A 16,209-nucleotide genomic window follows, 5' to 3' on the forward strand; every position below is an offset into this window, starting at 1 on the left:
ACGACTTTTGTCGTTTGAGAGCAACCCACCTCCGAAGCATTTGAGCGAGAGATCCTTGCGAGGACAAAGCCCAAAACACCCAGAGCTAAGTAGTGTTAGGCATCACTGAAGTCTTTCTGTCCGCGTGACCTGAAGACTTGTTACACTTGAGGACTGTGAATCCTCCAGCCGGTTAGGTGTCACGTTCTAAGCGTCCAAGAGTTATTGTGGATCGCCGGTGAACGAAGTTTATGAAGGTTTGGAAGTCTACCTTGAAGACTTACTAGAGTGATTGGGCGAGGACTGGGTGTCCTTAGCTCAAGGGGAATAAGGTGAAGATGTTGTCTTCCGAGTTAAATCTCAGCCTCCCTAACCAGACGTACAGTTTCACAACAACTGGAACTGGTCTACCAAATCCTTCTCTTCACCAAGCAACTGGTTCTATCCCCCACTTCCCTTTACTTTATAGTTTTTCTTCATGAAGTCATTGCTTGCTTGTCTGATCTGTTTGTCTTCACTGAGTGAAGACTATTTACTGTTTGGCTTCATGCTGTCTTCCATCCTGATCCATACTACCTAGCTGCTGATAGTCTTCGCGCTTTCACTACATTGATTACTTGACTATGGCTTGTCTAGTGTAGTCTATCTTCCACTGCATATCAATAGGATCATTTCTACTGTTTGTCTTCAAAAACCTCGTGTTTTGAAGACTTTCATAAAAATCGCCTATTCACCCCCTCTAGTTGATAACTAGCACTTTCAATTGGTATCAGGGCAAGGTGCTCCCTTGTTCTGTGTGATTCGGTTTAAACACCTGGAGTTTTAGCTATGTCGACTGCAGGGATAATCAAGGTCTCCGCTGCATGCCCGGTCTTCGATGGCACTGATTACCCCTACTGGAAGAATAAGATGCGCATGCATCTTGAAGCCATTGATTCCGACCTTTGGTATGTCGTCAAGAATGGCATTCCCAAGGTCGGTGAACGTGTCACCGCTGCTGATGTCAAGAGGTTCATTCAACTGGATTCGACTGCCAAGAACATCATCTGTGGTCATCTGACCGAAGGACAGTACGGCCATGTGAGTGCACTGGAAACTGCGAAGCTGGGGTGGGAGTGGCTCTCCAAGGTCAATGAAGGCGTTTCAACCCAGAGAGATTCTAGGATTGATGTTCTTCGCAACCTCTTCAACTGCTTCAAGAGAAACGACAATGAGAATGTGTAAGTGCATCTAGTGCCACCCCTGGTTTGTTTTGGAGTATTGACGACAAACCTAGTTGAGGGACTAATGTGTTTGTGAGAATTGCAGGATAACACAGGTAGAAGTCCCTCATTGATTCGGTTTTACTACCAGAGATGACCCCTAAAAATGTATCAAGACATTGAAGCCAAAGGTGGTATATGAAGATATTCACATTGAAGACTATGACAAAAGAAGACACGTTATGAAGCCTATGGAGCTCGAAGACTTAGATCTTTCGTAGTTCTTTTTCTTTTGTGTTGAGTCATAGGAACCACCGTACTGTTAAGTGGGGTCTAGGAGAACCAGTCAGAATGACTGAAGTGATGCCTAAACCAAAAACCTATGTCTTCGAGTGAAGAAAATGAGAGCGAATCTTGTCCAGAGCCGGACAAGTCAGCTTTGCTTGTAGCCCAAGTAAAGTTGCCATGAGAGTTTGACATCTGACCGTTGAGACACGTGTCAGTTCCTTAGTGACCCAGGGTCATTTCGGACAAATCAGGTCGGGTTGCCAAGTGGCTATAAATAGCCCACCCCCTACAACCATAAATGGTTGGCTGCTCAGATTTCAGTGCACGTCTTTTGTCGTTTGAGAGCAACCCACCTCGAAGCCTTTGAGAGAAAATTCCTAGAGAGGAGAAAGCCCTAACCACCCAGAGCCAGAGTAAATTGGGCATCACTTAAGTCTTCTTGTCTGTGTGATCTGAAGACTTATTACACTTGAGGACTGTGCATCCTCCAGACGGTTAGGCCTCGCGTTCTGAGCATCCAAGAGACATTGTGGATTGCTAGTGAACGAAGTCTGTGAAGGTTTGGGAGTCTACCTTGAAGACTTACCTGAGTGATTGGGCGAGGACTATGTGACCTTAGCTCAAGGAGAATACGGTGAGGACTTGGTGTCCTGAGCTGCGTGTTCAGGACTGGGTGTCCGGGACTGTGTGTCCTAAGGTTTAAATACCTAGCCGCTCCAACCAGACGTACAGTTGTCACAGCAACTGGAACTGGTCCAACACATCATTGTCTTCAACGAATCACTGGTTTTATCTTCACTTCCTTTTACTTACTGTTACTCATTGTGAAGCCATTGCATGCTTGCTATATCTTTTGTCTTCACAACGTAACTGTATGATTTGTTTGGCTTCATAACTTCTTCCTACCTGATCCTTATTACACTGCAGCTACTTGTCATTGTGCTTTCACTCTATTGAATACTTGACCATGGCTTGCCTAGTGTAATCTAACTTCCGCTGCATAGTGATAGGCTTATCTCTACTGTTTGTCTTCATAACTTCCATGTTTTGAAGACTTTCATAAAAATCGCGTATTCACCCCCCTCTAGTCGATATAACGCACTTTCAATTGGTATCAGAGCAAGGTGCTCCCTTGTTCTGTGTGATTCGGTTTAACCACCTGGAATTTTAGCTATGTCGACTGCAGGGATAATCAAAGTCTCCGCTGCATGCCCCGTCTTTGATGGAACTGAATATCCCTACTGGAAGAATAAGATGCGCATGCATCTTGAAGCCATTGACGTCGACCTATGGTATGTCGTCGAGAACGGCGTTCCCGAGGCTGGAGAAGGTGTCACTGCTGCTGATGTCAAGAAGTTCACTCAACTGGACTCTACTGCCAAAAATATCATCTGTGGTCATCTGACAAAAGGACAGTATGGCCGTGTGAGTGCCTTGAAGACATCCAAGCTGGTCTGGGACTGGCTCTCCAAGGTCAATGAAGGCATCTCAACCCAGAGAGATCAAAGAATCAGTGTCCTTCGCAATCTCTTCAACCGCTTCAAGCGAAATGACAATGAGAATGTCCAGCACACATTTGACCGACTCACTGACATCACAAATGAGCTTCAAGCCCTCGGCGCCACTGAGATCACCAAACATGAAATCGTCAAGACGCTGCTGATATCACTTGGTAGTTCGTTTGACATCCTAGCCCTGATGATTCAAGAACATCCTAATTTCAAGACACTCGATCCATCTGACATACTTGAGAGGCCCAACACACATGAGTTTCAGCTTTCTGAGAAAAGAGATATCTACGGTCCAAACTATGGGCGAACTCGTGCCTTGAAGGCAAAAGCTGTCTCCTCATCTGAAGAAGAATCTGATAGCAGTTCTGATGATCCTAAATACATTGGAAGGGAACTTGCTATGCTTGTGAAGAAGTTCCAAAAGTTCACCAAGAAGAAAGGCTTCAGAAAGTCTTCACGATCAAGCTCAAGGAATGATGAAGCTTCTGCTCATGACTACAAGAAGAAAACATGCCACAAGTGCAAGAAAACTGGACACTTCATCTCTGAGTGTCCACAGTGGGACAATGAGAACAGAAAGAAGAAGAAGAGCAAGGAATGTGACTCTGACGACAAGAAGAAGAAGAAATACACAAAGTCTTCTTCCAAGTCTTCCTCAAAGTCTTCATCACACAAGAAGAGCTCATCTGGCAAGGCATGTGCGTTTGTTGGCAAGGAAATGGATTCAGAGGAGGAGTCCGCTTCCGAAGAGGCAGAGGTGGAGTCTGAGGAGGAGTCTGACTCTGGCATTGCAAGTCTGGCTACAGCATACGTCGCCAAGTCCATCTTCAACATTGAAGACAATGACTTCATCACCGACACCGATGCAAATGACAAGGACGACTCCACTCCTACTTACTGCTTCATGGCACGCGGTGCCAAGGTAAACACATGCACTACTCGCTATCAAACATCCAGTGACGATGACTCTGATTGTGATTCAAAACCCAGCTACAAAACACTCGCTAAAATTGCAACTGAACAACAAAAGGCCATGGAACATATTCAAAAACTGTTAGACAGAAGTGATGATCTATTGGGTGCTGAAATGACTCGATCTGAATCCTTAATTGAAGACATAAAAAATCTTCACGTTAAGTATCGGGAACTTGAAGATCGTCTTGATACTCTCTCAACAACTCATGAAAAGCTTTCCTATGATTATCTTCAAAGGAAGCAAGAACTTGAGAAATTGAGAGCGGCTCATGAAGATCTTCAAAAGGAAAACGAGTCACTTCGCGCCGAACAGATCAGTTCCGCTCAGGAAGGATTTGAACCACCATGTCTTAAATGCATTGAGCATGATAATGCTACTTCTATTGCTGAATGTTCCACTACTACTGCTGTTGCAATATCTTCAACTGTTGATGTGGTAACTAACCCCTCTGCTGAGGATACCACTGCTATTGCTGATGAGAATGCTAGGTTGAAGACATTGCTTGAAACAGGGATGTACAAAAGTCTTAAAGGACATCAGACATTATATGATGTCCTCAAGAAGCAGATTCTGAACCGAAACCCTAGGAAAGAGGGTGTTGGGTTCGTAAGGAAAATAAATGCAGATGGCTCTTACTGGAAACCTGAGCAGTACCCCAAAACCACATGGGTTGCTGCAAAGGAACCTTTAGCAGATCCTTCCAATTTATCTGGCTTCACTTGTGCTAACCCCATTATCATTGATGAATCCTTTGATGCAAACTATAAACTGTTTAAGAATCAGAATGGTGAAGTGTTTGCCAGGTACATTGGTACTAACTGCAGAAATGGACCGCCTATGAAGAAGATCTGGGTTCCGAAAACGTGTCTGGAAAATCTTCCTTTGAATGTCTTCATGACACCTCACATGAAGAAGACAAACCTCAGACCAAAGGCATCATACGGTCTAAAGGCTTCATACAGATAGAGGACTCGCCTGAGTCGCACTAACGCAAATGTTTTGCAGGGAGACCATACTCAGGCATATGAATATGAGAGCGGTTCATCAAACCGTCATGTTCATATGACCAAAAATTATTCTGCTTATTCTTATGAGTACTATTGTCCACCTGCAAGACTGTTTGCTAAGGCTTCAAAGCCAAAATTCTCAGATGCTGCACTTAGACTTATTGCTTCTAAGCCACCCTTGAAGATGTGGGTGGTTAAGAAGGCTTAACTCTCTTTTGCAGGGAAAGGTCTCCAGCAGAAAACCAAAATCCTCTGACGCTATTGTTGGGGACCTTAAAAAACTTGTAGGGCGCAAGATAAAATGCCCGAATGGCATCATTATGTACTTCGTTCCTGAATTGCATGCTACTCTCCCTATTAGTCCTAATCTGGATCTAAGTTTTCATAACCCACTGGTTCGTCAAATGTTTTTGCTTCACAATTCTCTTCGTGAAGCCTATCCCCCTAACTGCACTGTAGGGTACGACACCAGCATCTTCAAAGTCTTCAGAATGGATTATTAACAGTGGGTGTACAAATCACATGACTGGCAAAAGAAGCCTTCTTATGGACTCAACCTTACGTCCATCTGACAAGAGCCACATCACATTTGCTGACACTGGTAAAAGTAAGGTATTGGGTCTAGGTAGAGTTGCAATCTCAAAGGATCAACACATGGATAAAGTCATGCTTGTTGAATCCCTTGGCTTCAACTTAATGTTTGTCTCAATGCTTTGCGATTTGAACATGATCGTAATGTTTGGAAAATATAGTTGCCTTGTACTAATGGAATCTGACAAGTCTCTAGTGTTTGAAGGGTATCGAAAAGATGATCTGTACGTGGTAGATTTCTCAGCAGGGCCACAACTTGCAGTATGTCTTCTTGCAAAAGCTTCAGAATGCTGGCTTTGGCATCGGAGGCTTGGGCATGCTGGCATGAGGAACCTCCACACTCTTGCGAAGAAAAAACATGTCATAGGCATCGAGGGCGTAAAGTTCAAGAAAGATCACTTATGCGGTGCCTGTGAAGCAGGGAAGATGACGAGGGCAAAACATCCCTCGAAGACAATCATGACCACTACTCGACCCTTCGAACTGCTTCACATGGATCTTTTACTACTACCGCTTGCCTCTATGGCTTTGTCATTTTTGATGATTACTCTAGATATACTTGGGTACACATAATCCTTTACAAGACTGAAGTGCAGGATGTCTTCAGACGCTTCGCCAATCGAGCTATGAGCAATTACAGCGCCAAGATAAAGCACATCAGAAGTGACAATGGCACTGAATTCAAGAACACTGGCCTTGATACATATCTTGATACCTTGGGCATCCCACATGAATTCTCAGCTCCGTACACGCCACAGCAGAATGGCGTCGTCGAACGCAAGAACAGAACACTCATTGAGATGGCCAGAACGATGCTAGATGAATACAAGACTCCAAGAAAATTCTGGACTGAAGCCATTCACACTGCATGCCATGCAATCAATCGTGTGTATCTTCACAAGCTTCTGAACAAGACATCTTATGAACTCCTAACTGGCAAGAAGCCAAATGTCAGTTACTTCATAGTATTTGGCGCAAGGTGCTGGATCAAGGACCCACACCACACCTCAAAGTTTGCACCAAAAGCACATGAGGGTTTTATGCTTGGATATGTAAAGGATTCGCACTCCTACAGAGTCTTCAATCTCTTTCATTACAAAGTAGTTGAAATAGTGGATGTGCGGTTCGATGAGACAAATGGTTCACAAAGAGAGCAACTGCCAAATGTGCTAGATGAAATTCCAGCTAGTGAATCAATCAAGCTAATGGGAACTGAAGAGATTGTACCTTCTGAAGCTCATCCTAAAGAAGAACTTATCATCTCAGCACCTGACCAACATGAAGACAATGCTCAACCTGAAGAAATTCCTCCCAACAACAACACAAATCAGCAAGAGCAAAGTCTTCGCCCTGTACATCCTCGCGTTGCCAATGAAGTGCAGATTGAAAAAATAATTGACAGCATCAATGCACCTGGTCCACTCACTCGTTCAAGGGCAACTCAGCTAGCAAATTTCTGTGGGCACTTCGCATTCGTCTCAATATCAGAACCCAAGAAAGTTGAAGAAGCCTTCAAGGAACCTAAATGGATTCAAGCTATGCAAGAAGAGCTTCAATAGTTTGAGCTGAATAATGTATGGGAACTGGTTAAGCGTCCAGATCCACGGAAGCACAACATAATAGGCACCAAATGGATATACCGCAACAAGCAAGATGAGCATGGTCAAGTTGTCAGAAACAAAGCTCGTCTCATTGCTCAAGGATATACTCAAGTGGAAGGCATTGACTTCGATGAAACATTTGCTCCTGTGGCTAGGCTTGAAGCCATACGCATACTGCTGGCCTATGCAAATCATCATAACATACTTCTATATCAAATGGATGTGACGAGTGCCTTTCTCAATGGCAAGATTGAAGAAGTGTATGTTGCACAACCGCCTGGCTTTGAAAATCCAAAACATCCTGACATGGTATACAAGCTCAACAAGGCACTGTATGGCCTCAAACAAGCCCCTAGGGACTGGTATGACACAGTCAAATACTTCCTGAAGAGCAAAGGCTTCATACCTGATTCCCTGGATCCCACTCTTTTCATGAAGACATATGATGGTGAACTGTTTGTGTGCCAAATATATGTGGATGATATTATCTTTGGCTGCACCAATCAGAAGTACAGTGAAGAATTTGGCTATATGATGCAAGAGCAATATCAGATGTCTATGATGGGGGAGCTAAAGTTCTTCCTTGGTCTTCAAATACAACAACAACGCAATGGCATCTTCATATCTCAAGAGAAGTATCTCAAAGATTGCCTGAAGAAGTTCGGTATGCAAGACTGCAAAGGCTTCACAACACCAATGCCAGCCAAACATCATCTGGGTCCTGACGACAATGGTAAAGAGTTCGATCAAAAGGTATACCGCTCCATGATTGGTTCTTTACTTTATCTATGTGCATCTAGGCCAGATATTATGCTTAGTGTTTGCATGTGTGCTCGATTTCAAGCGGCACCAAAGGAATCGCATCACTTAGCTGTGAAGCGAATTCTTCGATATTTGGCTCACACCCCAACTCTAGGATTATGGTATCCAAAGGGCTCAGAGTTTGATTTGGTTGGATTTTCGGATGCTGATTATGCTGGTGACAAAGTTGATCGCAAGTCTACATCAGGCACATGTCACTTTCTGGGACGATCACTTGTATGTTGGTCTTCAAAGAAGCTCTCTCCACTACTGAATTTGAATACATTGCTGCTGGATCTTGCTGCGCTCAGCTTCTGTGGATGAAGCAAACACTCAAGGACTATGGCATTTATCTGAAGCAAGTGCCACTTTACTGCGACAACGAAAGCGCCATCAAGATTGCCAACAACCCAGTTCAGCACTCGAAGACAAAGCACATTGAAATTCGTCATCGCTTTCTCAAAGATCATGTTGTGAAGGAAGACATTGATATCATACACGTCAACACTGAAGAACAATTGGCAGATATCTTCACCAAGCCCTTGGATGAGAAGAGGTGTTGCAAGTTACGGTGTGAGCTAAATCTCCTGGAATCCTCAAATGTCATGTGATCAGGCACACATCCTAACCCTTATGCATATTGATGACTTAGATGTGCAACACACGAAGTGAAGTATATCTTCAATCAATGAAGACATACATTCTAAGTGTGAATACATTAATGTGGAATTTGACTTCGGAGCGCCACGATAATTGTGCGCCGTGTCTGGGTCTAATACTTCCTATACGGTGGGTAACGCCACCACCAAATGTTCTATTTTGAAATATTTCACTCATGGCGTTACCTTGCAATGTCTTCACATTTGGTTTGGCTTCGAACTCAACATGTCTTCATGATTATCTTCACTACGTTGATTATATAGATATATGTATATACTAGTGTTCTGTCCTCTACAGCATTCACTTATAGCTATGTCTTCTTGTTTGAATCTTTTGAACTAAGTGAATGTGATCGGACCCTAACCTCTCTATGCTCTCTATCTCAAAATTCTATCTCTCCAAGTCATATGCATTCTATTGAAACTGTCGAATGTCTTCTCTGCGTCCTTGTCAGCAGAAGACACAGAGACAACATTTAAGTCCGTTTTCAATGCTCATTTATCCACATGAAATCCGGAGAAGTAGGAACGACCGCCCAACAATCCAGGCGTGCGTGGGATGTGGAACTGCCCCCAAAATACCGCATGATGGCCACGTTCCTCAGATGCGAATCGCCAGGGGCACCTGAGTAATAGTGCAGTGCCGCCCCTGCGCCTATAAATTCACACTTACCGCGGTCATTATCTCCTTCTTCCACCCTCGCACGAACCCTAGCGCCACCGCTAGCTCTCGACGACGCCGGCGACGAAGCGCTTCGCTGCCGCAACCTCTCCGACGCCGTCTTCACGCCGATCGCGGACATCGTCCTCTCCGCCATCGCCGTAGGTGTCTTCCGTCGCCAAGTTAGGGCACGGAGGATTGAACTGCTCGGCCTCATCTCTCGCTTCGTCTAGCAGTTCTCAGTGTGGTAAATAAAACTGCCTTTTTACAGCACCATAGATCCTCTTGTTCTGTCACTTTCTACCACAAGAAGTTTCTGTTCACACAAGCTAAATCTCTCTCAAACTGCATCTCATAACATGCCTAGTATATTCACTTGTGCTTCACAAAGTAGTTAGATTCCTCACTTGTACTGATCTGTGGATTCGTACAAATCTGGAACCAACTTCTTATCTATGAGTGAATGTCTTCGCACGATGAGGTCAATGTCTTCTAAACTGATTAATCTTCAAAACCTTCTGAGAATGCATATGACCTCTTCCCCTTCCCTCGCACCTTAATGCTGTCACAGGTACATGACCGTGGGAGAATCCTTCGGTTCTCATAGTCTGCATTCATTTGCAGAATTCCTACAGCATCACATAAATTCTCCTGAAGCCAGTTCCTGTTGGTCCAGCAAAAGAAAGCCTTTGAAGCCTTTGAAAGTTTTGAAGCCTTTCAAGTTAAAGTTTATGGCTTCAGAAGCAGCAACAAGGAAGGAGGGCAGACAGCGACGTGGAGGAACTTCCAAAGATCTGCCTGAAGACCTAGCAGATATGTATAAAACAGATCCTGAAGAGAATTATGGGCAGCACAAGACACGAATCCAATGGATTCGACGCTACTGGGCAGAACAATGGTTCAAATACCGCTTCACAACCCAAGAGTATGCTGAGAAAAGTGCCATCAAAAGACCGTGGGGAGACATCTTATACAAGAACCTTGTACCCAGGTCCAGAGATGAAGCTATTACCCAAAGCTTCTATCCATGCATGGTTCGTGGGCCACATCCTGATGATGCACATCCGTCGTCACTACTCTAGTGTCGCGACGACAATCTGTTCAAGCACAACTTCCAGTTTGCCCAACAATCAGCGAAGCAGAACAAGAAGAAATTTGGGTTAGACTTCAACCCTGGTCCCTCAGCACCAAGGGCAGATGGCACACGCTACGCAGAACCCAATATCATCGGTCCGTATACCAATCTTGAGGGCCTCATCACCCGCATCTTAGTCCAAGGGACTGTCGTGAATGACCCTCCAGCTGACTCAGAGTCTGATGAAGCTCCTGCTGTACCGAAGCCAAAGCAGTCGAAGAAGCCAAAAGCTTCAAAGTCAGCCCCTTCATCAAAAATCTCAAGGGCGAAGCCATTGGCAACTGCACCTCCTGAAGACAGTGTGCAGTCTGAAGACGTATCCCACGTCTCCAAGCCCCAGAAGGCCAAGATGCCTCAGCCACACACCAGCAAAGAGCTCACAACTGCTGCCATTCTGCGCAGCGAAGCCATTGATCTGTCAAGTGATGAAGATCTTGGAGATGACGCTCTCGAGCAGCTCATCAAGAGCAAAGAAGAAGCTGAAATCTTCAACAATTTACCTCTCTTTGATGTTGCCATCATCCACAACTTCATCGACGAATGGTTTGCCACACCAGACATCAGCTTTGACGATCTACAGCTGCCCATTGGCCTCAGCGTCGCCTTCCAAGGTGCTATTGCCTCAGAACTTGCAATTGCCCAGTGCATTGTTGAACTGAAGCAAAAAATTGATCATGAAAAGGCTCAGTTCAAGAAGCATATGGCTAGGCTCAGCGTGCAAGAAGTGAAGAGCTTTAAGATCATGATGCACGAGCTCAAGGAAAACTTTCTGAAGAAGCGTGCAGAAGCTCAAGGTTCACGTGAGCGGATGAAGTCTCTGGCTGAGAGATGTGTGCAAGCCTACAATGAGGCTGAGAAGCGCAAGGCACTTGGGCGTCCTGGCATCAACCCCAAGATGGCCGCAAAGAAAAAGAAGAACACTGTTCCAGCTGAACCAGAGGCATCAAGGCAGGAAGCAGTTCCGCTTGTCTTCCCAACTACAACGACTGGCTCGAAGCCAAAGAGCCGGTCAACAGCTTCAGAGCTCAAGAAGACAAGAAATGCTGAGGCTGAAGCCCGGAAGCGGAAAAGCTCTGAAGCCTCTCCTACTGCCCCCAGCAAGAAGAAAACAAAGACCTAGAAATCTCGGGCTGCTCCCACAGAGCCCTTGATAGTTGAACCTATCTCTATGGTTCACCCCAACGCAGAACGACAACTGACAGTTCATGAGCTTGCTTCCACAGAGGCTCCTGAAGCTGAAGACATACCAGCAGCCGACCCCATTGCTGCTGAAGACATTGGTCATCAGGACAATGTACAAGATGATGCAGCCCTTCCTCAGTATGAACAAAGCGAGCTCATCAGCATTGGTCGTCCTCTGACGCCAATTGCACAAGATGCGTCATGGACGGAACGCCCTCAAGAGGAAGAAGACAATGAGGCCCAGCCCACTCTAACCCCACAGGCGTCGTCTGCATTCCGCAGGCTTCGCAAAGGTCCAAGGCCTCAAGTCTATGCTGAAGACATTCCGGCTGCATCAGCCGCAGAAGACGCACCACAAGAGCCTACTCCTATGCTCCACCAAGAAGCAGTTCTCCAGGAGAACGTGCTTGTGACTGACCCTCCAGCTAGTCAAGCGGAGGATGAAAATGTTGAGGCTGCCACAACCAACACTGAAGCCAATGTGGAGCCCTCCCCACCAAAAGCTTCAGCAGACAACGAAGCTACTGATCCAGACACTTCTGTTCCTGAGTCTGCTGCAGGTCCTCAATTTGATTACCATGTTGAGCACAGGCCTCATGTCCAGAAGCCAGTCCCAAGGGTGCCAAGGTTCCCAGGTCCTGCATCAGCACCTGGCTCCTTTGACATCAATAGCTTCAAGGCAGACAATACGTTCTTCAACAGCTCCAAGAACCCCTATTCAAGGGAAAGGATTTCATCAGATAGGTTCTGGAGCTATCCTCAACGCAGCTACTATTCATGCATCCTATACAACCAAGGTCGCATCTTCCCGCACAAGCGCCTTGATGTTGAAGCCATTGCTGGTCTGCCATGTTTAGAGGAAGCATTGGATTGCTTCAAGCAAGTGGGTCTGCTGCAGTTTGTGACTGATGAAGAGCACTGGAATGAAGAGCTTCTGCTGCAATTCTATGCCACCCTCCACATCAAAGGATACAATAGAGATCCGAAGACTTGGACCCTGGAGTGGATGACTGGCAATGTCCATCACGAAGCCAATGCATTCGATATCATTGAGATCACCGGCCTGCCCACTCCTGGCGAACTCTTCGAGGAAGGCTGTCCACTACACACTGAAGCTCTTGAGAGCATATTCCAGAGGCCTGAACCAAATATGAGTCAGATGCTCTCCATGATGAAGCCATTGCCCCACGATGCTCCTTATCCAATAGAGTTCTTTGTTGAAGACTTGAAGTACCTGCCCAGAACCATCTATCACATTATCCGGCGGACTCTCTGGCCTATTAAAGGGCACTCTCCAAATGCCAAGATCGAGGGTGCAATGAAGACTCTGATATTCTGTATCCTTCATGGCAAATGCTTCAACGCACATGATTTCTTCATACGCCAACTCGCTACATCAGGCTCAGATCTGTTTGGTTTAAAGTTCTATGCTCCTTGGGTAATGAGACTGATCAAGCTTCACTCTGCGATCTCATATCAGCCCTCAGCCCGCAACCATCGGATCTTCTTGCCAGATGTGGATACCTCTGCTGAAGCCATATATCCTGAGCCTGCCAAGCAACCTTTGAGTCTTCAGAATGCAGAACACCAGAGCTTCACTCAGAACGATGAAGGTGTTGAAGCCATCTCTAGGGTGTATCCTTTGGCTGGCACTACACGTGCACCACACCCGGCTTCAACTGAAGCCACTGACAGTGCAACTGCTTCAAGACCCAAGAAGCGCGCTCGTGTTCTCACTGACCGAGAGCTTCTTGTGGCCCTTCATTTTGCTTCATGCTTACAACTCTTGTTTTACATTTGGTTCTTATGAGTTGTAGCACTTAAACCAGATGGTCGTCTGCTACTTGTTTGCCACTCTGTTTTGCGAAGATAAATTCCGCATGTGCAACGATAAATTCCACACTTATCTCATTCCGCAGACGTCCATTTTCCATTATGCATGTCATTATCTTCATATATCTTCACATGCATAGTGGATTGTCATCATAAGCTGAAGTGGATCTCCACAAGTACAACCTGCCATGTGCATTTGCATTCCAAAAGCAAATTAACTTGTATGCACATCTTCAGCGGGAGCCCTTGCAACTTATGAAGACAATTCCTTATCCTTTACAATTTCACAGACTATATTCCCCGTTGAATACTTCAACTAGTTTGTCATCAATCACCAAAAAGGGGGATATTGTAAGTGCATCTAGTGCCACCCCTAGTTGGTTTTGGAGTATTGACGACAAACCTAGTTGAGGGACTAATGTGTTTGTGAGAATTGCAGGATAACACAGGTAGAAGTCCCTCATTGATTCGGTTTTACTACCAGAGATGACCCCTAAAAATGTATGAAGACATTGAAGCCAAAGGTGGTATATGAAGATATTCACATTGAAGACTATGACAAAAGAAGACACGTTATGAAGCCTATGGAGCTCGAAGACTTAGATCTTTCGTAGTTCTTTTTCTTTTGTGTTGAGTCATAGGAACCACCGTACTGTTAAGTGGGGTCCAGGAGAACCAGTCAGAATGACTGAAGTGATGCCTAAACCAAAAACCTATGTCTTCGAGTGAAGAAAATGAGAGCGAATCTTGTCCAGAGCCGGACAAGTCAGCTTTGCTTGTAGCCCAAGTAAAGTTGCCATGAGAGTTTGACATCTGACCGTTGAGACATGTGTCAGTTCCTTAGTGACCCAGGGTCATTTCGGACAAATCAGGTCGGGTTGCTAAGTGGCTATAAATAGCCCACCCCCTACAACCATAAACGGTTGGCTGCTCAGATTTCAGTGCACGTCTTTTGTCGTTTGAGAGCAACCCACCTCGAAGCCTTTGAGAGAAAATTCCTAGCGAGGAGAAAGCCCTAACCACCCAGAGCCAGAATAAATTAGGCATCACTTAAGTCTTCTTGTCTGTGTGATCTGAAGACTTATTACACTTGAGGACTGTGCATCCTCCAGACGGTTAGGCCTCGCGTTCTGAGCATCCAAGAGACATTGTGGATTGCTAGTGAACGAAGTCTGTGAAGGTTTGGGAGTCTACCTTGAAGACTTACCTGAGTGATTGGGCGAGGACTATGTGACCTTAGCTCAAGGAGAATACGGTGAGGACTTGGTGTCCTGAGCTGCGTGTTCAGGACTGGGTGTCCGGGACTGTGTGTCCTAAGGTTTAAATACCTAGCCGCTCCAACCAGACGTACAGTTGTCACAGCAACTGGAACTGGTCCAACACATCATTGTCTTCAACGAGTCACTGGTTTTATCTTCACTTCCTTTTACTTACTGTTACTCATTGTGAAGCCATTGCATGCTTGCTATATCTTTTGTCTTCATAGCATAACTGTATGATTTGTTTGGCTTCATAACTTCTTCCTACCTGATCCTTATTACACTGCAGCTACTTGTCATTGTGCTTTCACTCTATTGAATACTTGACCATGGCTTGCCTAGTGTAATCTAACTTCCGCTGCATAGTGATAGGCTTATCTCTACTGTTTGTCTTCATAACTTCCACGTTTTGAAGACTTTCATAAAAATCGCCTATTCACCCCCCCCCCTCTAGTCGATATAACGCACTTTCAGAATGTCCATCTCACATTTGATCGCCTCACTGATATCACAAATGAGCTTCGCGCACTTGGCACCACTAAGATCACCAAGCATGAAATCATGAAGAAGCTCTTGAGATCACTTGACAGCTCATTCGACACCTTGGCCCTGATGATACAAGAACCTCCTGACTTCAAAGATCTCGATCCGTCTGACATACTTGAGAGGCTCAACACACATGAGTTCCAGTTATTTGAGAAGAGAGGCATCTATGGCCCCAACAATGGCCGAACCCGTGCTTTGAAGGCAAAGGTTGTTTCCTCATCTGAAGAAGAATCTGACTACAGTTCTGGGAATCCTGAAGATATTGGAAAGGAGCTAGCTATGCTTGTGAAGAAGTTCCAGAAGCTCTCCAAGAAGAATCGCATGGAAAAGTCTTCAATATCTAGCTCAAGAAATGATGAAGCTTCCACTCGTGACCACAAGAAGAGAACATGCCACAAATGCAAGAAGCCTAGTCACTACATCTTTGAGTGTCCTCAATGGGACAAGCAATCTAAGAAGAAGAAGAAGAGCAAGAAATATGATTCTGACAACAAGAAGAAGAAGAAATCCTCAAAGTCTTCTTCAAAGTCTTCATCTCACAAGAAGAGCTCGTCCAACAAGGCTCGTGCCTTTGTTGGCAAGGAGATGGATTCAGAGGAGGAATCTGCTTCTGAGGAGGCGGAGGTGGAGTCTGAGGAGGAGTCCGATTCAGGCGTGGCAAGCCTGGCTCTAGCTTCGACTTACGTCGCCAAGTCCATCTTCAACACCGAAGACAATGGCCACGTCGCCGATGTTGAAGCCAATGATGAGGATGACACTGCTCCGACCTATTGCTTCATGGCATGTGGTGCCAAGGTAAGCTCAAGCGATGCTTACTTTCAAACATCCAATGAAGATGACTCTAAATGTGAATCCAAACCTAGCTACAAAACACTTGCTAAAATTGCAACTGAACAGCAAATTGCTAGGGAACTTATTCAAAAGTTGCTAGACAAAAGCGATGACCTGTTGGACGCGGAAATGATTCAAACTCAGTCC

Source organism: Triticum aestivum, chromosome 5A, assembly GCF_018294505.1.
Source record: "Triticum aestivum cultivar Chinese Spring chromosome 5A, IWGSC CS RefSeq v2.1, whole genome shotgun sequence".
In the NCBI taxonomy this organism is placed as follows: domain Eukaryota; kingdom Viridiplantae; phylum Streptophyta; class Magnoliopsida; order Poales; family Poaceae; genus Triticum; species Triticum aestivum.